The sequence below is a fragment of the Hemitrygon akajei genome, chromosome 17, assembly GCF_048418815.1.
Source record: "Hemitrygon akajei chromosome 17, sHemAka1.3, whole genome shotgun sequence".
Taxonomy (NCBI): domain Eukaryota; kingdom Metazoa; phylum Chordata; class Chondrichthyes; order Myliobatiformes; family Dasyatidae; genus Hemitrygon; species Hemitrygon akajei.
This window is the reverse complement of record NC_133140.1, coordinates 56,620,906-56,643,710: the sequence shown is the minus strand read 5'-3', so window position 1 is coordinate 56,643,710 and position 22,805 is coordinate 56,620,906. Positions and strand designations below refer to the sequence as shown.

General features: G+C 38.7%; 1 protein-coding gene across 12 annotated transcripts in view; it reads right to left on the bottom strand.

Annotated features, from left to right (window-relative positions):
- The window catches only part of znf469 (zinc finger protein 469), a 465,067-nt gene that overhangs the window by 211,077 nt on the left and 231,185 nt on the right, over window positions 1-22,805 (bottom strand). Inside the window, exon 1 of one of the 12 annotated variants that reach the window (XM_073070189.1) lies at window positions 19,308-19,364. The exons of 10 other annotated variants lie outside the window; for them this stretch is intronic. The gene's annotated coding sequence lies outside the window, so the exon portion shown is untranslated. Of the gene's footprint in view, window positions 1-19,307; window positions 19,365-22,805 lie in introns of those variants that run through there. One more of the 12 variants, XM_073070191.1, reaches the window with a different exon arrangement.

Sequence of the window (22,805 nt, the reverse complement as noted above, 5' to 3'; positions counted from 1 at the left end):
CACGATCCAAAACGACCCAAGTTATTTCAGATTTATTCTCCAACTAAACACATTACAGTATTATCAAAACATTTCTTGGAAACAAATGGTTAAATCCTGATACAAAAAAATGTAGTTTGAGAAATATATTTTGTGAATTTTGAGGATTTGGTATGTAGTGGAGGTAAGCAATAAAAATAATTTTTCCTGTAATTTTCAAAGCAATTTTTGAACTGCTTTTAGGATCTGCATTTCAAGGGTATTGATATTAATGGTCATTGTATTTCCAGAAAGCAACCGTGACAAAATACTCCTCATCAAGAACAAATACCTGATGCAGGGAAAAGGAAAAACACTGCAGGCTAAAATTTTATTGCCTTCTGCAAAATAGTTGATCTTATACAGAAATTTTAATAACTGGTCTGTCATAACTTGCTGAATTATGAGCATAATTAGATATTCCTACCCCTTTTAAGTAAACACGATAGGACAAAGGTACTGAGAAGAAACATCAATTTGTACAATAAAACAAATATTTTACAATCACATTGTATGAATTCACAGAGAGATAACAGCACATCATTCCTGGAACTATTTTCAGGTCATTGCTTTTGTGTTGCCATTCAAGCAACATACAGAAGTAAATGTGTTCAAATTACTTTAGTTAGAAAAAGAAGTTTGACCGGTTGATATTTGTATTCCCTGTTCAGGAATTAACTAGACATCTGTTCTATGCAGTGGTCCAATGATGGTGTAACATTGATTTTTGGCTTCTGCATTATTATGGACTCTAAAGCCAATCAAATCTAAAGTTAAAGAAAGCTAAATGATTTAGCTGCACCTCTCAATTTCTAGACACCTGAAAATATTCTCACAAGCTTTTTACGAACAATTTCTGGCAAAATTGGAACCTTTATTATCAATCTGTGCAGATGTAAATTCAGGACTTTTTTTGAAATGCAGCCAATCCCAGCATTTTGAGCAAGAATGAATTCCCTCACTGCGAGCAACTGTTTTCTTTTCCTTCTTTGTTCCAACAATAACTATACACCACAGCCATCATTCTTTTCTTCTTTCGAACCATTTTATTCAGTTGCCTCTTGCCTCCCATGGCTACAATTCCCTTTCCGAGCATGAAGATATGACCATCAAAATCTGACATTTCAGCATAACCACTGTGTGAGGCATGGATAATTCAATACATCAGTAATATTCCGGTAAAGTTCTGATTCCAGGGTTCAGACAAAGCTATGTTTTCTGTGTGTGACTCCAATGTGGAATGCTAATAAAGTCAAATTTTGAAACTCAAATCAAATAATTCAATTTTCCATAAAGACACAAGTCAATTTGAGAAGCATTTAATGTTCACTTCTTTGTGTTTCAGTTATCAAAAAGGACACATGCAATTGCTGTGGATCCTGCATTTTTGTAAAGAGCGACAGAACTTGCTTGAAATACTTTGTAGGATAGGCAGCAGCAGTGAGGATAGACAAAGGGTTCCTTTTTCTTCTCCAGAGGTATTTTGGTATCTCCAGCAGAATTTGCTTTATAGCTATGTGCCAATGTTTGAAAAGTAAATGGCAAGTCTGAATGATAACAGTAATGTAAACTGAGATGTAAACAAGTATTAACTTAAAGAACTAAGTCTTTTTTTGGGGTGGAATTCTTTTTCCATTATCCATATGGAAAAAAACCCAATGGTTTTAATGGGTTTACAAGAGATAGCCAATCTGTCACTGTTAACTTTTTGAATTTCTTAAGATATTGCCATTATAACTGATAGTCTACATTTCCTCTTTCCTAGATTGTTAATTCTTTTGTTAACAAAATAAATGTGTACCCTGGATGCTCAGTGCAAAACATTTGCTCTGAGGAATATTAAGAATTTTAAATTAGCAATATTTTTGAAGAACGTCTGTGTGCATCCTAAATGAAAAGGAGGGAACATGCAAGGGCAGAGTCACAAATTAGTTTTCCTTGGATGATTACAGGATCTACTCCTGTTTCTGCACAGCCCAATTATACGTTCCACAGAGCCCACCATCCTACCTACAATGTGCAGTCCAGGCTGGACTTTACAGTTGCCTAACATGTTATATTGTAAGGAATGTCAGGTAGCTGCAATATACTGACACATCTGGATTTCTGCTCAGCATGGACTCACCAACAATGGCACATATTTTTGAACTGGATTGTCAACCACTAAAAAAAAATAAGTGTTTTGTTTATTTGTGGATATTGTTAATAATAGTCATAGTAAAGTACAGCATGTAAGCAGGACCTCCGGCCCATGTAGTCCATGCTGAACCATTTAAGCTGCTTACTCCCATTGACCCGAACTGGGACCATAGCCCTCCACACCCCTGCAACCCACGTTCCTATCCAAACTTCTCTTAAATGTTGAAATCGAACTTGCATGCACCACTTGCTCTGCAGCTCATTCCACACTCTCACCATCCTTAGAGTGAAAAAGTTTCCCCTCATGTTCCCCTTAAACTTTTCACCTTTCAGCCTTATCCCATTACCTCTAGTTCTAGTTCCACCCAACTGCTGTGGAAAAAGCCTGCTTGCTTCTACCCTCCTCATAATTTTGTTTACCTCTATCAAATCTCCCCTCAGTCTTCTTCATTCCAAGGAATATAATCCTAACCTATTCAATCTTTCCTTATACCTTAGGTCCTCCAGACCTGGCAACATCCTTGTAAACTTTTCGCTATACGCTTTCAATCTTACTTACATCTTTCCTTGTAATGATAAGGAAAAGCGGGATTTAAGGGGGGCTACCCAGAAACAAAAATGCAAACTGTAAAAACTTTGTAAAACGGGAAAAGACTAGCAAAAGTCCCTTATGAACTATGACAGGGGAAAAAACATTGGAGAATAAGTAAATAGCAATGAAAATAAACAAATATTGTGCCTGCCTTTACAGAAAACACTGAAAATCTCTTGAAAGTAATGGGGAATTATGGGCTTTAGCCATCATAGAAGCATTAAGCTGTTCTGGAGATGTGGCCACTGATTATGCTATTTGAGGCCTACTTGCTATTCCTCGCCATTGTGATCAGACCTCATGGTCTAAGTTTGTGACAGCAAAGTACACTACGTAGGACCATTGGGATCGTGTAGGGTTGGGGACAGTGCAGTGCTTGGCTTTTTAAAGCATTTCAATGTCATATCTATTGGAACTCAGAAATAAAAACAAAACATGGTAGAAATATACACCAGCTCAGGCAGCATCTAATGGAAGAGAAACCTTCAAAAGATCTGGGAAAAGATGGGTATTAAAGAAGTTTCAAGTTGTGGTGGAAGTGAGAAGGTTGGTGTAGGGATCAAAAGTCAAAGTTAGTGAAAGAGAGGAGATTGAAAGACACTAGGTAATAACGGTATATCTAGAAGAGTTATAAATAGGAGATGAAAATAAAACCTGAGATACCAAATCCTTACAAAATACAGAATGCTACAAATATGACTGAAATGGCCGATTATCTGAAATGGTATATTGTCAAGTCTGAAGAGCCTCAAAGTGCCAAGAGTGAAAATGAGGTGCTGAGCTGAAATGAATTTTGTTGGAACTGTTCTATATTTATATCCTCATGTCTTAGATTATTAAAAACAATGATTTAAGTTACTTTTTTAAGTTCTTCACCTTCTTGTGGTGGTTCCTGTGTACCTAAACTGCGAGATTCCCTCTTTAATATTCATTTATTCCAAGGCATATCAAATAATTATAAAATATTATTTCAGTGTTTTTGTTACTCTGAACTTAATCTGTCAGGTATCTTCATTTCCTGAGGGCACATTTTTGCTTTTAGCATTTTTTAATAATCAAGAACATAAAAAATCAGCTTAGATATCTATTGAGGAACACTTGCTGACGATCAATGCTGGTGCACCTCAGGGGTGTGTGCTTAGCCCACTGCTCTACTCTCTATATACCCATGACTGTGTAGCTAGGCATACCTCAAATACCATCTGTAAATTTGCTGATGATACAACCATTGTTGGTGGAATCTCAGATGGTGACGAGAGGGTGTACAGCAGCGAGATATGCCAACGAGTGGAGTGGTGTCGCAGCAACAACCTGGCACTCAATGTCAGTAGGACGAAAGAGCTGAATGTGGACTTCAGGAAGGGTAAGATGAAGGAACAAATACCAATCCTCATAGAGGGATAAGAAGTGGAGAGAGTGAGCAGTTTCAAGTACCTGGGTATCAAGATCTCTGAGGAGCTAACCTAGTCCCAACATATCAATGCAGTTATAAAGAAGGCAGGACAACAACTATACTTCATTAGGAGTTTGAAGAGATTTGTTATGTCACTAAATACACTCAAAACCCTCTATAGATGTACCGTGGAGAGATTTCTCACAGGCTGCATCACTGTCTGGTATGGGGGGCAGCTACTGCACAGGACCGAAAGAAGCTGTTGAGGGTTGTACATTTAGTTGGCTCCATCTTGGGTACTAACTTACAAGTACCCAGGCCATCTTCAAGGAGCGGTGTCTGAGAAAGGCAGCTTCCATTATTAAGGACCTCCAGCACCCAGAGCATGCCCTTTTCTCAATGTTACCATCAGGTAGGAGGTACAGAAGCCTGAAGGCACACACTCAGAGATTCAGGAACATTCAGCTTCTTCCCCTCTGCCATCCGATTCCTCAATGGACATTGAACCCTTGACTTGACCCTCCACTTTTTTAAAATATATATTATTTCTGTTTATTGTACAATTTCTATCTATTCAATATACATTTACTGTAATTGATCTATTTATTATTATTTTATTCATTTTTCTTCTATATTATGCATTGCATTGAACTGCTGCTGCTAAGTTAACAAATTTCACAACACATGCCGGTGATCATAAACCTGATTCTACTTCTGAATAATTATTCATCTATAGTTTCTTCAAATGCATGTAAAGTTAGTATATGTCCTTTGTGTGCTGTTTGTGCAGTAAACTTGTTTGTCCAGCATGTATAATCCAGAATTCTCATTAAAATAGTAAAAATTGTAAGAACATTAAGCAATCTGTTTTTCTTTCAAAATTCAAAATATACGTGAAAATATATTTTTAGCTTTTAGCGGATTGAAGTTAATTTGGACAAATTGGGACCAGTACATTTTAGCCCAGTTAAGTGGCTGCCCTGATTAGCCAGAGTTTCATGGAAGTAACTTAAAAGGTATAAAAAAGACAAACAACCTTTTAACCATGTAACAAATTAAGCATTTAAATTAAATACAGAACAAATTGAAGTACTACTAATACTACTAAGTACTATAAAACTGTGTCATTAGTTCCTAATAATTATCCACATAATAATTCATCCATGTATGCTACCGTGTTCTTTTGATTTGACTGTAAATGAACAAATTCAGCACAGACATGTAATGCAGATAATGGACTGCCTTCATACAATGCTTTCGACAATTACATCCTCCAAATTATCATTTTTGTTGCAACATTCAAGATGATTATTGATACCTTCAAATTCTTCATAGGTCCTAACTTATGAAGTCGTGAAATAGTTTCATTTTCATCCCAGCTGTTTCTAGCATTTCCAAGCCTGACTGCTTGAAACTGCAGTGAGCAAAACAGTTCTTAATTGTATTTCTACATATCTCTTGCCAATTTTCAGTGACCAAAATCATGGTTTTTTTTTAACAGAAACACATGCAACTGATGCAACTTAAAAACTTCGCTCTAAGCACGGTATAAGGACTAACAGCCACACAAGTGCACGTAACTGACGCTAGTAAGAAACTGTTCAGCAGCAGTTTCCTGTCCCAATAAGCGGCATAGTGTCCCAAATAGGGAATACAAGCAACTTTCTTGATTACATTTTGTTCTTTAAGAGTTGTCCCAAATAAGCAGCTGCTCCTATTAACTGATGGCCCAATTAACCAGAATCCACTGTATATAAATTTATACAAATGTTGTATACAAATATTTATACAAATTTATACAAATGTTTATACAAATTTATACAGCTGTAGGCTAATAAATATTAACATCTTCTTTGCAGATTTTACACCTTCATTTGACAGTGGGTAGTCAGCCATTCATTTGGTTTTGCTGTATTTACATTAATATTGTTTAAAATATGAATTGTAGTGTAAACATTGCTATTTATGAGAGTAGGAGAGAACACAGTCCAAAAACTTATTGCATTCAAAACTTGGGTGATGTACCGCCATACTCATGTAGCTGGCACATTTGTGCAACCAGCAATCCCGTTCCTTGGCTGCCTTTCCTTAAATGATTCTTTCTGAGTTAGATTAGTGCAATGTTCCTTTATGAATTCCATCCTGCCTATCCGACAAAACAAATTCAGAATTCTATTGACTCCTGTAGTTCATCGACATTTGGAGCAAGAAAGACCAGTCTGTGATTTGTGGGCATTTCACGGTCTACTTGTTTGAAGAGTGAGTTTCATTTGCTACATTTACCACTCCCTGGGTCTGTGGCAAAATTTTCCTTTACACAGTATTTTGCAGAATTAGTCATGGTATGCACAATTTCTTTCCTGGCCTCCCTCAAATTCACAGTTGTAACATCTAAAATTCTACTGATTCCTCTCCTTAATGATTTTGGTACCAAACTTCCAGAAAACCAATATTTTCTTCCAAAAAGACCACAAGACCATAAGACATAGGAGCAGAATTAGGCCATTCATTCATGGCTGATACTTTCTTCCCCTCTTCAACCCCATTTCTCGGCCTTCTCCCCATAACCTTTTGGTGCCATGTACAATCAAGAACCTATCAATCTCTACCTTAAATACACCCAATGACCTGACCTCCACAGCTGCATGTGGTAACAAATTCACCACCATCTGGCTAAAGAAATCTCTCTACATCTCTGTTTCAAATGGATGCCCCTCTATTCTGAGACTGTGCCCTCTTGTTCTAGACTCCCCCACCATGGGAAACATCCTTTCCACACCTACTCTGTCTTGGCCTTTCAACTTTCAAAAGGTTTCAGTGAGAACCCCCCACATTGTTCTAAATTCCAGCATGTTCTTCGTATGATAAACCTTTCATTCCCAGAATCATCCTTGTGAACTGCCTCTGGACCTTCTCCAATGCCAGCACATATTTTCTTAGATGAGGAGCCCAAAATTGTTCACAATACTCAAGGTGAAGCCTCATTGGTGCCTTATAAAGCCTCAGTGTCTTGCATTCAAAACCTCTTGAAATGAATGCTAACATTGCATTCACCTTCCTCACCAGCAACTCAACCTGTAAGTTAACCTTTAGGGTGTTCTGTACAAGGACTCCCAAGTCCCTTTGCATTTCAGATTTTTGGATTTTCTCCCCGTTTAGAAAATAGTCCGCACATTTATTTCTACTACCAAAGTACATTACCATGCATTTTCCAACATTGTATTTCATTTGCCACTTTCTTGCCCATTCTCCTAACCTAAGTCCTTCTGTAGTCTTCCCGTTTCCTCAACACTACCTGCCCCTCCACCAGTCTTCATATCATCTGCAAACTTGGCAACAAAGCCATCTATTCCAACATCTAAATCATTGACATACAGCACAAGAAGCAGACCTGACACCAACCCCTGCGGAACACCACTAGTCATTGGTAGCCAACCAGAAAAGAATCATTTTATTCCCACCCACTGACTCCTACCAATCAGCTAATGCCCTAACCATTTTAGTAACTTTCCTGTAATGCCATGGGCTCTTAACTTAGTAAGCAGCCTCACGTGTGGCACCTTATCAAAGGCCTTTTGAAAGTCCAAATATACAATATCCACTGCATCCCCTTTATCTATCTTACTTGTAATTCCACAAAGAATTCCAGCAGGTTTGTCAGGCAGGATTTTCCCTTAAGGAAACTATGCTGATTTTGTTCTATCTTGTCCTTTGTCTCTTTCTTAAAGAGTAGAGTGACATGAACAACTTTCCAGTCCTCTAGCACCATGCCAGAGACCCTAGGGTGTAGTTCAGATCATTCAGCTTTTTAAGCACCTTCTCCCTTGTAATAGTAACTGCACTCACTTCTCTTACTTCACACACTACAACACCTGGCACACTGCCAACGTCTTCCACAGTGAAGACTGATGCAAAATACTCATTTAGTTCATCTGTCATCTCTTTGTGCCCCATTATTATTTCTCTGGCCTCATTTTCTAGTGGACCAATATCCACTCTCATCACTTTTGTATTTTTTACATACTTGAAAAGCCTTTACTATCCACTTGTTTGTTGCTTGCTTTCATATTTCATCTTTTTCCCTTCTAATGATTCTTTTAGTTCCTCTCGGTAGGTTTTTAAAAGCTTCCCAATCCTCTCATCTTCCCCCTAATTTTTGCTATGTTTTATGCCCTCTCTTATGGTCTTACATTAGCTTTGACTTCGCTTGTCAGCCACAGATGTACTCTTTTTGCCATTTGAGTATTTCTTCATTTTTGGAATACATCTGTCCTGCACCTTCCTCATTTTTCTCAGAAACTCATGCCATTGCTGCTCTGCTGTCATCCCTGCCAGCAGCTCCTTCCAATTTACTTTGGTCAACTCCTCTCCCATACTCCTGTAATTTCCCTTACTCCACTGAAATACTAATATGTCAGACTTTACTTTCTCCCCAACAAATTTCAAGTTGAATTCAATCATATTGTGATCACTGGCTCCTAAGGGTACATTTACCTTCAGCTCCCTAATTGGCTCCAGTTCATTACATAACACCCAGTCCAAACTGCTCTAAAAAGCCATCTCGTAGGCATTCAACAAACTCACTCACATGATCCATTACCAACCTGATTCTCCCAATCGACCTGCATGTTAAACTCTCCCATGACTATCAGATAAATAGATATTTAAAAACATCTCGAAAGTTCCCTAACGCATCTGGAAGCTCGTTTTTTTCATCTCATGGTGGCTTTTTACTATTATTATGCAGTTTCATTTTATTTTAATCTCTGATTGCTCTAATTTCCATAATCATCCATAGATCCACAGGTTTTGATAGATGCTTTCTTAATACTGAGAATAAATTGAAATTATTCATTACACATAGCTTCCTCCGCTATGTGTCCTCATACAGTAAAGGAAACCCAAGGCCAATGGAGAAAACTTTCTCCAAATAAGCTGATTTCAAACAAAATTCTGACGCAGTCTGGTTAAACAGCAAATGCCAATGACAACCTTGGTTGGAATTTTATGAAATCATCTCAATTCAGGGAGCAAATATGCTGACTGGAGAATGGATTAAGAAATTACATTTTAATGATGAGTGGAAAGTCAGATGAATTTTATCCTCAGTAAAATAAACAGCTGAAACACTGTTCCTCGGACAAATGGAATACAGTGTCCAAGATGTGATGTTTGAGTTACGCTGGGAGCATAGCAGCTTCAAAACACTCCATATTAAGCATTCAAAACTTAAGACAGAATCACTCTAAGGACTTCTGATAGTTTTCGCATTGTCTAATTTGGTGGGCTTGTACTCACCAGAAAAGATTCAATGTTCCTATCAGATAGAGTTCCACAATTTCTTTTCAAAATAAATTTTTGTTTATTTTATCTTTGCCTTTGTGTAAGAAAAAGATTTTTTTCTTCAATGTTACTTTCATTCACTTTGTCTATTCCCCTTGGTACCACCTGATAGGTTTATTTCAAAGATATGTGCAATGGGTTTTATCAATGAAATAGCTTTCATTTGGCAAGCTCCCTAGTCAATGGGATCTGGAGAAAAGTCATGTTTTCTAAGATTTCATCAGATGCTGGCCTACACCAAAGACAGGTATGTCTACAAACACAAATACAGAAAGCATGTAGACAGTGCGAGAGGGAGGATAGGCAGGAGATAGAGAAGGGATGTGCTCAGACCGAAGGTTTGAGATGTGTCTATTTTAACACAAGGAGTATTGTGAACAAAGCGGATTTGCTTAGAGCGTGGATCAATACTTGGAATTATGATGTGGAGGCCATTACAAAGACTTGGATGGCACAGGGACAGGAATGGTTACTTTAAGTGCCGGGTTTTAGATGTTTCAGAAAGGATAGGGAGGCAAAAGAGGTGGGGGCGTGACACTATTGATCAGAGATAGTGTCATGGCTGCAGAAAAGGTGGACGCCATGGAGGGATTGTCTACGGAGTCTCTGTGGGTGGAGGTCAGGCACAGGAAGGGGTCAATAATGTTACTGGGTGTTTTTTTATAGGCCACCCAATAGTAACAGGGATATCGAGGATCAGATAGGGAAACAGATCCTGGAAAGGTGTAATAATAACAGAGTTGTCGTGATGGGAGATTTAAATTTCCCAAATATCCATTGGCATCTCCCTAGAGCAAGGGGTTTAGATGGGGTGGAGTTTGTTAGGTGTGTTCAGGAAGGTTTCTTGATACAATATATAGATAAGCCTACAAGAGGAGAGGCTGTACTTGATTTGGTATTGGGAAACGAACCTGGCCAGGTGTCAGATCTCTCAGTGGGAGAACATTTTGGAGACAGTGATCATAATTCTATCTCCTTTACAATAGCATTAGAGACATAGGAACAGACAAGTTAGAAAAGCGTTTAATTGGAGTAAGGGGAATTATGAGGCTATCAGGCAGGAAACTGGAAGCTTAAATTGGAAACAGATGTTCTCAGGGAAAAGTACGGAAGAAATGTGGCAAATGTTCAGGGGGTATTTGTGTGGAGTTCTGCATAGGTACGTTCCAATGAGACAGGGAAGTTATGGTAGGGTACAGAAACCGTGGTGTTCAAAGGCTGTAATAAATCTAGTCAAGAAGAAAAGAAAAGCTTACAAAAGGTTCAGAGAGCTAAGTAATGTTAAAAATCTAGAAGATTATAAGGCTAACAGGAAGGAGCTTAAAAAGGAAATTGGGAGAGACAGAAGGGGCCATGAGAAGGCCTTGGCAGGCAGGATTAAGAAAAACCCCAAGGCATTCTACAAGTACATGAAGAGCAAGAGGATAAGATGTGAAAGAATAGGACCTATCAAGTGTGACAGTGGGAAAGTGTGTATGGAACCTGAGGAAATAGCAGAGGTACTTAATGAATACCTTACTTCAGTATTCACTAAGGAAAAGGATCTTGGTGATTGTAGTGATGACTTGCAGCAGACTGAAAAGCTTGAGAATGTAGGTATTAAGAAAGAGGATGTGCTGGAGTTTTTGGAAAGCATCAAGTTGGATAAGTCACTGAGACTGGATGAGACATACCCCAGGCTGCTGTGGGAGGTGAGGGAGGAGATTGCTGAGCCTCTAGCGATGATCTTTGCATCATCAATGGGGACGGGAGAGGTTCCAGAGGATTGGAGGGTTGCAGATGTTGTTCCTTTATTCAAGAAAGGGAGTAGAGATAGCCCAAGAAATTATAGACCAGTGAGTCTTACTTCAGTGGTTGGTATGTTGATGGAGAAGATCCTGAGAGGCAGGATTTATGAACATTTAGAGAGGCATAATATGATTAGGAATTGTCAGCATGGCTTTGTCAAGGGCAGGTCCTGCCTTACGAGCCTGATTGAATTTTTTGAGGATGTGAATAAACACATTGATCAAGGAATAGCAGTAGATGTAGTGTATATGGATTTCAGCGAGGCATTTGATAAGGTACCCCATGCAAGGCTTATTGAGAAAGTAAGGAGGCATGGGATCCAAGGGGACATTGTTTTGTGGATCCAGAACTGGCTTGCCCACAGAAGGTAAAGAGTGGTTGTAGATGGGTCATATTCTGCATAGAAGTCGGTGACCAGTGGTGTGCCTCAGAGATCTGTTCTGGGACCCCTACTCTTTGTGATTTTTATAAATCACCTGGATGAGGAAGTGGGGATGGGTTAGCAAGTTTGCTGATGACACAAAGGTTGGGGGTTTGGTGGGTAGTGTGGACGGCTGTCAGAGGTTACAGCGGGACATTGATAGGATGCAAAACTGGGTTGAGAAGTGGTAGATGGAGTTCAACCCAGGTAAGTGTGAAGCGGTTCATTTTGGTAGGTCAAATATAATGGCAGAATATAGTATTAATGGCAAGACTCTTGGCAGTGTGCAGGATCAGAGGGATTTTGGGGTCCGAGTCCATAGGACACTCAAAGCAGCTGCGCAGGTTGACTCTGTGATTAAGAAGGCATATGGTATATAGGCCTTCATCAATCATGGAACTGGATTTAGGAGCTGAGAGGTAATGTTGCAGCTATATAGGACCCTGGTCAGACCCCACTTCGAATACTATGCTCAGTTCTAGTCGCCTCACTACAGGAAGGATGTGGAAGCCATAGAAAGGGTGCAGAGGAGATTTTCAAGGATATTACCTGGATTGGGGAGCATGCCTTATGAGAATAGGTTGAGTGAGCTCGGTCTTTTCTCCTTGGAGCGATGGAGGATGAGGGGTGACCTGATAGAGGTGTATAAGATGACGAGAGGCATTGATCATGTGGATAGTCAGAGGCTTTTTCCCAGGGCTGAAATGGTTACCACAAGAGGACACAGGTTTAAGGTGCTGGGGAGTAGGTAGAGAGGAGATGTCAGGGGTAAGGTTTTTACTCAGAGAGTGGTGATTGCGTGGAATGGGCTGCCGGCAACGGTGGTGGAGGCAGATATGATAGGGTCTTTTAAGAGACTTTTGGATAGGTACATGGAGCTTAGAAAAAATAGAGGGCTATGGGTAAGCCCAGTAATTTCTAAGGTAGGGACATGTTTGGCACAACTTTGTGGGCCGAAGGGCCTGTATTGTGCTGTAGGTTTTCTGTGTGTCTATCAGTACTGGAATCAAAGGGGGAAGATGCCAGAATAAAAAGGTGGGGGGAGGGGAAGGAGGACAAAGTAGAAGGATATAGATGAAGCCAGGTGGGTAGGAATGGTCAAGGGCTAGAGAAAGAATCAGACAGGAGAGGAGAGTGGATCATGGGAGAAAGGAATGGAGGAGGAAGCCTGCACACTCACAGGAAGAATGGACACACTTTCTCACCCAGGATGCTGGTACTGACATTTCAAGTTTTAATAGCATTGCTGTACAGGAACAAAAAAATCGGTGACATTGTATAATTATGAAAATGAATATGATAATGAATAAATTAGTCTGGTTATAAATGAGTTCTTGTGCATGATGCAGCTAGGGTGTTCCAAACTAATTTGATGGGCTTTTTTCTTTCATACGGTTGTATTTCAATGTCACGCTAATCTTATCCATCCGAGAAAGAGGTATGCGTGAGATTCAATGAGTAAATCAAATATTTACATGAACACCTGGCTTAGTGAATCTACAAATCTAATTAACATCCATTCAGCAGTATTTCCAGTGCAACTTATTTTATCTTGCTGAAAATTTCTTGGCCCTGGTCTTTAACATTTTAATGAAGCTACTGCAGCACAACTGCTCTCCAAAAGCTGAATTCTTAGAACCAAAAAGCAAGGGCCAAGTTTTGCTACTACCGGCAGTAAATAATTATCTACATCCTTGGCACAACGTTAAAACAAAGTTTCCAGTTATCAAGGATCCCCAGCTCACATTCCAATGTACGATGAGAGGGGAAAGTGAACCTGATGGGCAGGTTTTTCACCCAAAGGGTGGTGAGTATACGAAACAAGCTGACAAAAGGCGATACAGGGATGGGTTTCGTTACAGAACTTAAAAGACTTTCAGTCAGGTATATGGGTAGAAGAAGTTTAGAGGAATATGGACCAAACTCAAGCCTTCAAGTGGATCGTGGACCTTCTCTACAACTTTTCCAGTTTATTGACATCTTTTCTATAGCTAGACAACCAAACTGCATACATCTTGTGCAGTTGCATCATGATGCCCCCTCTTGAACTCCATGTTCTGAATGAAGGTAGGCATGTCAAACACCACCTTCACCATCCTGTCTAACTGTGTGGCCACTTTCGGGGAACTATGTTCTTATAGCCTACATCTCTCTGTCCTACAACGCTCTTCAGGAACATCCAGTTTCCTGTGTGCGTCCTGCTCTAGTTTAACTTGCTAAAGTGCAACAATTCACACTTCTCTAAGTTCAATGCGAACTGCTATTCCTTAGTCTACTTTCCCAGTTAATCCAAATCATGTTGTAATCTTACATAACATTCTTCATAGTCCACTATGCTTGTAATTATTTATTATCCACAAATTTACTAACCATAGTACCTACTTTTTCTTCCAAATTGTCAGCTACAAATGGCAAGAACACTGTCTTACCAAGATCTGTGATCTACTGAGTGGACCATCAAGATGTTTGCTTTGCTTTAGAATATTCAAACTATTGCCCTTTTACAAAAGTAAAAGCTGAATCCTTCTGGCAGAGTCTTAGGTTGGGTCATTAATTCTGCATTAAAGTGCATGTAGGCCCATCCGCCAAAGGATCTCCTTCCTTTCCTCCCTAACAGACTGTCCTGCTCTACATGTGCTCTCCCATTCTGCTTTTCTTCAGCATCCATGGTGCTCAAAAGAGTTCTACTTAAGTATGAAGTCATCATGCACAGTTCCTTCTTCATGAAGCTCATGAGATTGGGAGAAAGAGTAAGGTTACAAATTCTATTCAAATTTATATTTATCACAATCAAACTTGCAGGTATTTGTCAGGTAGGGATGAAAACAAGGAAGCTTTGCTCTGCTCAATGCCGGATTTTCTATGCAAGTTGAACATATGGCATTAGCTAAACTGTTTAGATCTAACTTAGATTCAAAACATTGCATGCAGATGCCAAGATCTGTGTACTCTGATTACTTCTAGTATGTCTGAGCATCATGTACGATATTATCCTCCCCAGTAAGGCACACAACTGGAATCATCAGACAACCATCAGCAAACATATCTGAATTTTCAGAAGGTTTTATTTTTGTCCTTAATTCTCAATAATCACAGGATGTAAATCACAGAAATTCTCTTTTCATCAGGGATATTTCATGAGCATTTGAAAGCCATTGATACACATATATCTGATGATGATATATTTGATGAAGGTTCGTAATGATCTTTTTGGGGTAATTTGTATCATACAATCTAAAAGGCACAGTTGAAAGTGCACTAGTGATAACTGATGTGGAGGCCATTACAAAGACTTGGATGGCACAGGGACAGGAATGGTTACTTTAAGTGCCGGGTTTTAGATGTTTCAGAAAGGATAGGGAGGCAAAAGAGGTGGGGGCATGGCACTGTTGATCAGAGATAGTGTCCCGGCTGCAGGAAAGGTGGACGCCATGGAGGGATTGTCTACAGAGTCTCTGTGGGTGGAGGTTAGGCACAGGAAGGGGTCAATAATGTTACTGGGTGTTTTTTTATAGGCCACCCAATAGTAACAGGGATATCGAGGATCAGATAGGGAAACAGATCCTGGAAAGGTGTAATAATAACAGAGTTGTCGTGATGGGAGATTTTAATTTCTGATATCTTGTCCAAGTAGGTATTGTAACCACGAACATCCCCCTCACATCCAGAATTTTATTCACTTTACTGAGGTCTCTGCATTCTTTTAAGCACTGTTGAATGCAAGGCCCGTCAACCCAATAATCTCAGGATTCAATTTGGTAAACTCCCTCTTATGGTGATTACATTCTTCTGTAAAAGGGTCAAAACCGGACAAATATTCAATACTGTACAAATCTCTGGACTCACCATGGTCCTGTATAATTGTAGCTTGATTTTCTTACACCTTAATCATGACTTATGGCAAAACGTCAACATACCGTATTTCTTCTAACTATTTGCTGCATCTCTGTTTTGTTTTCAGTGACTGTTAGGAATCCCTGGTCCCTTTGTTCATCAACATTTTCTAATCTACTGTCATTTAATACTCTTTAAATAATGCTCTTTATTTCTGGTTTTCTTTTCCAAGTGGACTACTTCACTTTTATCCATATTACAGTGCCACATATTTGTCTACCTCCTCTTTAGATTGCTGCCCCTGCAAGAACACTATTCCATGGGTATACTTGTACTTTGATTTTATTGCGTCACTGTGAACCAGTTGATCATTCACATCATTCACCTCAATAAAACCTCAGCCCTGCTCAGTAACAGTGTAAAATGTTGCTTTCCTTTGCCAGTAAGCATTATGGTCTAGAAATTCCTCACAGCCACAATGAGCACCTTGTATAATACCAATGACTATGTTGGCCATGTGCAAAAATTAATGATTTCTTTGCATGCTGCACACTATCCTTTATGCACTGTGACTATCTGAAGAAAAAAAGTACATAATTGTAGACAGGGTTAGATCCTGAGGGAGAGTGGGCCAAAGGTTGGGCGCTAAATTAGTAAAATGCGTTGGTGCAATGTGCCCTGGGACCAGGACCCGATAGGAATGGTCCTTTGAAATCAGGACCAAGTCGGGGTTAGAGGATTAGGGTCTCTGGCGAAAGCCTTAGAATCATAGTGCACTACAGCAGAGAAACAGGCCCTCTGACCCATCAAGTCTGTGCCAAACTGTTATTCTGCCTTGTCACGTTGATCTACACCTGGACCATAGTCCTCCTACCGATCCTAACCATCCTAACATATCCAAACATCTCTGAAATGTTGCTATCGAACCCACATCCACCACTTCAGCTCACAGCTCTTTCCATACTCACATCACCCACTGAGTGAAGAAGTTCTCCTTCAGATTTACCTTAAACATTTCTCCTTTCACCCTTAACATATCGTCTCTTGTTCTGGTTTCACCCAACCTGAATGAAAAAGCCCATCTGTCCTCTTATCTCTATATACCACTATTTCCCCTCATTCTCCTACTTTCCTGAGAATAAAATCCTAACCTATTCAACTTTTCCACATAACTCAGATCCTCAAGTCCAGGCAACATCCTTGTAAATTTTCTCTGAATTTTTTCAATCTTATTAATATCTCTCCTGTAGGTAGGTGACCAGAACTGCACACAATATTCCAAATCTGGCCTCACCAACACCTTATATAACTTGAACATCTAAACTTCTGTACTCAATACTTTTGATTTATGAAGACCAATGTGTCAAAAGCTCTCTTTACAACTCCATCAGCCTATGACACCAGTTTCAAGGGATTACGGATCTGTACTCCCAGATCCTTCTGTTTTAACACAGTCCTCAGTGCCCTACACTACCATAGGATTACATCCTATCCTGTTTTGTTTTCTGGAAGTGCAATACCTTTCACTTGTCTGCATTAAATTCCATCTGCCATTTTTCAGCTCTTTTTTTTCAACTGACCCATAATTGAATTTCTTGGCCAGATTGACCAAATATGATCCACATCTCTCCACATTCTCAAAGTGTGGCCATGCTCAATGAAGGTTCCAGATAATCAAGGTCAAAAACAGGCTTCCATAATTTTGTCTTGCGAGCCCTTTAAATGAGATGTCCATGGTGACAGTGCAGGATGCAAATCACTCATGCTCCTAAGCTATCTTGAGACAAACTCCCAAACCATAACATCCTCAATCATGGGGTCAGCTTTCACATAATGCACAAGAGTTATCTTCAGAAACAGTGTGTCAATCTTTAATAAAAGCAACCTGACAGAACCATGAAGAAACTTGTGGGTTTAGATTATAATTCTTTGCTAGCAACATTCGTCTCGATAGGTGTTTTCTTTAATCTACCTTGCCATCAAACTCTTCTTGACATGTCTGGCCTTTATATGCAGGTCACCCACAATCAAAATTCAAAGTACATATACATTTTACAACCTGGAGATTTGTCTCCTTATAGGCAGCCACAAAACAAAGAAACCCAGTAGAACCTGTTTTAAAAGGCCTTCTAACAAGCAATGTCCAGAGAAAAGACAAATAGTGCAAACAATCAAAGTAAGCAAATAACATTCAGAGCTCAAATTCATGAAAATGAGTCCACAGTCGTGAAGCCAGTCACAGCTGATCCAGGAGCCTGTTAGTTGCAGACCATAGCCTCAGTTCAGCGCAGAGATGAATAAACCTCGTAAGCAGCGAGCTAAACACTGGCCCGTACTTTCCTCCGGCCTTGACATCTTGACCTTTTCAATCTGGCCCAGCACTTAAATTGGTCAAACAGCGGGTTGTTCCTTGCTCTCAGACCTGGGCCCTGCTGTTTTGATACACTCTCAGGCCCGGGACCTGCTACCTCAATACACTCTCAGGCCTGGGACCTTGCTACGGCCCGCACCTGACCTTTTCTATCTGACCCAGTGCTTAAATCAGTCAAATATCAGCTTGTTTCTCACTCTTGGGGCTGGGCCCTACCACCTCGAATCTCCTTGCCTCAGTTCTGCCACTTCGAGCTGCCTCCATGTCTGCTCCAGCAATCGCCAAACTTCCCCCACACTCAAGCCCTGACCCTGCTGCCTCAATTCAGCCACGTCACAACCGTCTTGCACCTTCGAGATTCCAGTTCACATCACAAAAATGCCAAGTCATACAGGCAGTTCAGCAGTTCAACTCCGAAAGGGAAGTTACAGGCTATTGATTGCAGTGATCAATTTTGAGAAAAAGTGCAATTGATAAAGTAGTTAGTAGTTTTGTTTGCTGTCAGCAACTCATAGCTGTAGGTCACAAGTGCTATCTTAAAGCTAAAGGACTCTGTCAATCCAAGCTAATGAATTGTACTGCTGCCTAACTCAGCTTCAACAAATAATTAAATGTATTTGACCTCATATGTAGTCCTCACGTGATCTTCTATTCAGTTTATGCAAGAACGGAATTTATATTTTAATACTGATAACCTTTCTTCTTTCTGCCATCTTGTGTTTCAGTCTTATTTCTTTCCTTTAAACAATTAGTAGGAAGTTCTTATTAAATATCCCAATTCCTTTTAAACTCTTGTAATTTTCCACTTTTAAAAATGACCCAGAAATATCAATATTATACAAATAGATACCATTTCCCAATATTGATAGCCTACCTTTCAACTATTCTCCATTAAACTCCAAAACTCAAAGAAATAAATGTGCAACTTCTGACTGAACTTTTGGCAATACCACTATTGGACTCCCTACAAGAACACTGCCATTACAGACCAACAATAACTTGTCTCAGATTTTTTCTAATCTTTCCACTCCTCCAGGATTACAAAAAAAAGGTGCCTTGTGGAGGTTCATAAGCATGTAACTTTGCCTTTAAACTACAATAGCTCCAAAATAGTCTTTGATCGAAGACTTTCTTTCCCAGATAAACATCAACACAAGAGTCACATAGATTGCGAACGGTCATATTAATTTCATTAACATGCTTTATAAAGTAAATAAGCTATACAGAATCCTGCCTTAATCACATTCCATTTCTCCATATGTAAGTGAAAATATGTTTTATGTTGCAGAAACTTTTACAGCTTTAGTACAGCTTACTTTATAAAACATTAAACTGGCATGATAAATGCAGCAACTTTAGATACATTTACAGAAAGAATAAAAACATTAGATATTCAGTTAAAACTTACGGTAGCAACCAAGTGAAATGGAAAGGAATGAGAAGACTTTCCCTTTCTGGATCAGAGGCTGATGTTTGTTTTAAATAAATGTTCCTGACTTTTTTATTCTGAAAACTAAACTTTGAAATAAAGGCTTGCTTTGTTTAAAATGAAGTTGCACTCTGTTGGGGGAGGGAACCTACTTCACCATTTAAAACCTACAAAACTGTACTGAAGTGAAGTGACAGATGACATCAAGACTGCCTGAAACACTAGCTATAGTTATGGCATGGTCCAAAGGATAACTTTTATTGTGCTGTTCAATGTGCTCCCCATTCATATAGTTAAAACAGCTAAGAGGTAGTATTTGAACAGAAGCACATCTGGGATCAGGTCTCAGATTCCACTTATACAATGACATTTACAGAGGCACTCCATCAGTGGATCTTGCTGAAGACCTGAAAACATATCTGGAATTCCCATTATTATGAACTTCATTGCAATAAAAGTAATTTAATATAATGTTTGAAATTAGTGTTTAATTTCTATATAACAGCAATAAGTACAAAATATAACAAAGACATATAAATTACAATGAGTCAGTGATTTTTAAAATCAGTTACTTAAAGAACCAAATAGTTAGATAATCATAAAGGTACATATTTATTGGAAAGAATGCTTTACAAAACTGATTATTTTAAACACATACTAATTCAACGACTCTTCCTAAGTCTTTAAATCTAGCAGAGTGTTCCGGCTTTAAATGCCTGGAAAAGGAATTCAAAGAAGCTCTGTCAAACTGCTTGAATTCCATCCAACATCAAATATTTTAACACTTGGATTATCGTATTTAAACTGCGCTATATTTACTACTGTTCCAATTTTCTAATTTCCTTCCAAATCTTTCTCGGACTTAATTTTACGCTTAACAATGTTTCAACATCTTCTTCACTCACCATAAATGACTGAGTTACTGCATTAATCCAGGGAGTTTGAATATTTGAAATATTATTTCCTGATTTTCCTACATTTCTCCTCCATTTTTAACAAGCAATGGTATGGTACTTCAGCTTTAAGATATTATTATTTTACTCCAAGTATTTTCATTGTATCAATCTATTCACTGGTTATAAAAACACCAATAAAATATTGGTATTTATCTAGTATAGTTGCTGTGAAGTAAAACTGGAAGGCAACATTTCTAAAAAATTGAATAAAGTGTGCATTCAGAGTGTTTCTCTATAACCAACTGCTATAATTATTAGTTGCGTGTTGGTAAAATCCAGACAATACTTGCATAGTCATAAAAAAAGTGAAGTGGAATACAGCTCTGGGTAATATAAGCTGTTTATATAATACACCTGAAAAGCTGGGGAGCTAACATCGTTCTTCTGACTCTAATTGGTCAAGACATACAACATAAATGTTACATCTCAATGCACAGAATACTTAAATAAAGATAGAGTTCACTAATGAAAGAGAGCACAAAGTTTAATCTTTAGAATTTTCAACTACAAAGTTGCAACAAGTAACAAAAAAGATACTGTTTCTTTAATCTTTGGCATTTCAAGTCACTTCCATACCTGTAATTTTTTGTCACACTGCCATATTTGGTTGGCAGAATTATATGAGGAGATGAATTTTACATTCATAACATTAACCATTGCCTACCAACTCCTTGAAAAGAATCACTGTGCAGTTCCATGTATCATGTTACCACAGTACTTCCTAATGGTATGGAAGCTCAAACAGACAGTTTTGTGAGTTAGCTATGTGTGAAAAACTGGAAATCAAAATGGAAAATTTAATACGAGGACAGAACTCCATTCATTTTTCTTGAATTCCGTGAAATCGCTTTTCAAGGTTCACATTAGGCTTCAATTTATTACATTATAGAAACACTTTAAGTCATATTTTACAAAATAATCACTTTGAGACTTAGACAGGAAGCAAATACAGAGTTAGTGGGGGGTAACAGTTATAATGCATTTTCCTTATATTATCATTTTTTGTCAAAAAAAAGCTGATGAACATCACCCAGTTTGTTGCACATTAAGGCATCTAGACAACTATAGAATTCAAATTGAATGAGTTCATGATCTGGCTGCAACTCCAGTTTCAAATATGATCATCACAGTATCAAAAGTGATGAAAACAACATTTGGTAGCCAGTGCTGTTGAACAATGCTTTGAAGTTCTCCAAAATCTCAGTGTAATGCAATAATCTGAAAATCCCAATGTAGCAGAGGAAGAAAAGCAAATAGTGACCAGAGTTACAATTAACTCTTTCACACAAAAATCACAAATCAACTATTTGAGAGTCATTTCCTTAACTGAAGCAGAAATTGTTAGATAAATATGCAACAGCAGAGGTAAATATGTAATATCAGTTTCATGTAGGGATAAAAGTATTTCTGGTGGGTGGTAGCCCAAAGAAACTCAGTCCAAGCAACAGCCATTAGCTTTACAGTTGTATTGAGGAGCTGCATGGCTGATGCACAATGGAAGTTATGGTGCCAATACCATCGACTGGGACAAGCTTGACAGAATGTTTTCTGTACTCTTTACTGCACAATCATTATCAGAAGCTTTAGAACTACAATTATTCTGATTTTTCTGCTTATGTAAGCCAGGGAATCATAATATTAGACCTTGTTAAAGCAATGCAGGAGATCACAGGCAGGTAGACCAGAGTGGGAGTGAGAGGTGCCTAATCATAAGCTTGAAGAACAGCACCTCGTCCTCCATCCGGGCATAATGTAGTCTTCTTGACTCATCACTGAACTCCACAGCTTCAGGTGGATTCGTTTCCTTTGTATGTTTCGGAATAGATTAAGTTATTCATCTATGTTATTGTCTCAGTTTCTCTCTCTCCCTCTCCGTTAGCATAAGCTGACTCACTTGGAATACCCACCCTCATCCTCACCATCACTATCAACATTTTTCTTTGGTTTGTGTTTACATGCTCTAACTACCTTCATTTCATAACTTTTGTTGATATTGGCTTCCAAATTCTCTTCCAAACCACTCCTATCAACTCATCAACCAAATAACCTATTTACAGATTAACTCTCTATTTCTTGTTCCATAGATGCTGCATAGCCTGGTGAGTGTTTCCAGGATTTTTTTTAAAGTAAACTGCTGTATTGGTTATGAAACTGCTCTATTGTTAACTGAGCGAAATTTTTGTAAGGAGGACATAATACCGCTCAACTTGAGAGAAGATGAATGGCCACATTAGAATACTGTTGTCACTTAAAAATCTGATCCCAAAGTGAAAGGCACATAATAATCCTGATTGCAATCCGTCTTTGTTCACGGTTTGCCATTACAGGTCTCGTGTACATCATGTATACAGATGAGGACTTCAGTTTAGAACAGTATATATAGAAAGTTCCAAGACCATGAGTTGGCTCCTTAGTTTTCCAGTACATGCATTGATGCATTTCAAAAATTCACTATTATTTAATTAAAACACAAAATGCTGGCAGAACTCAGCAGGCCAGACAGCACTTATGGGAGGAGGTA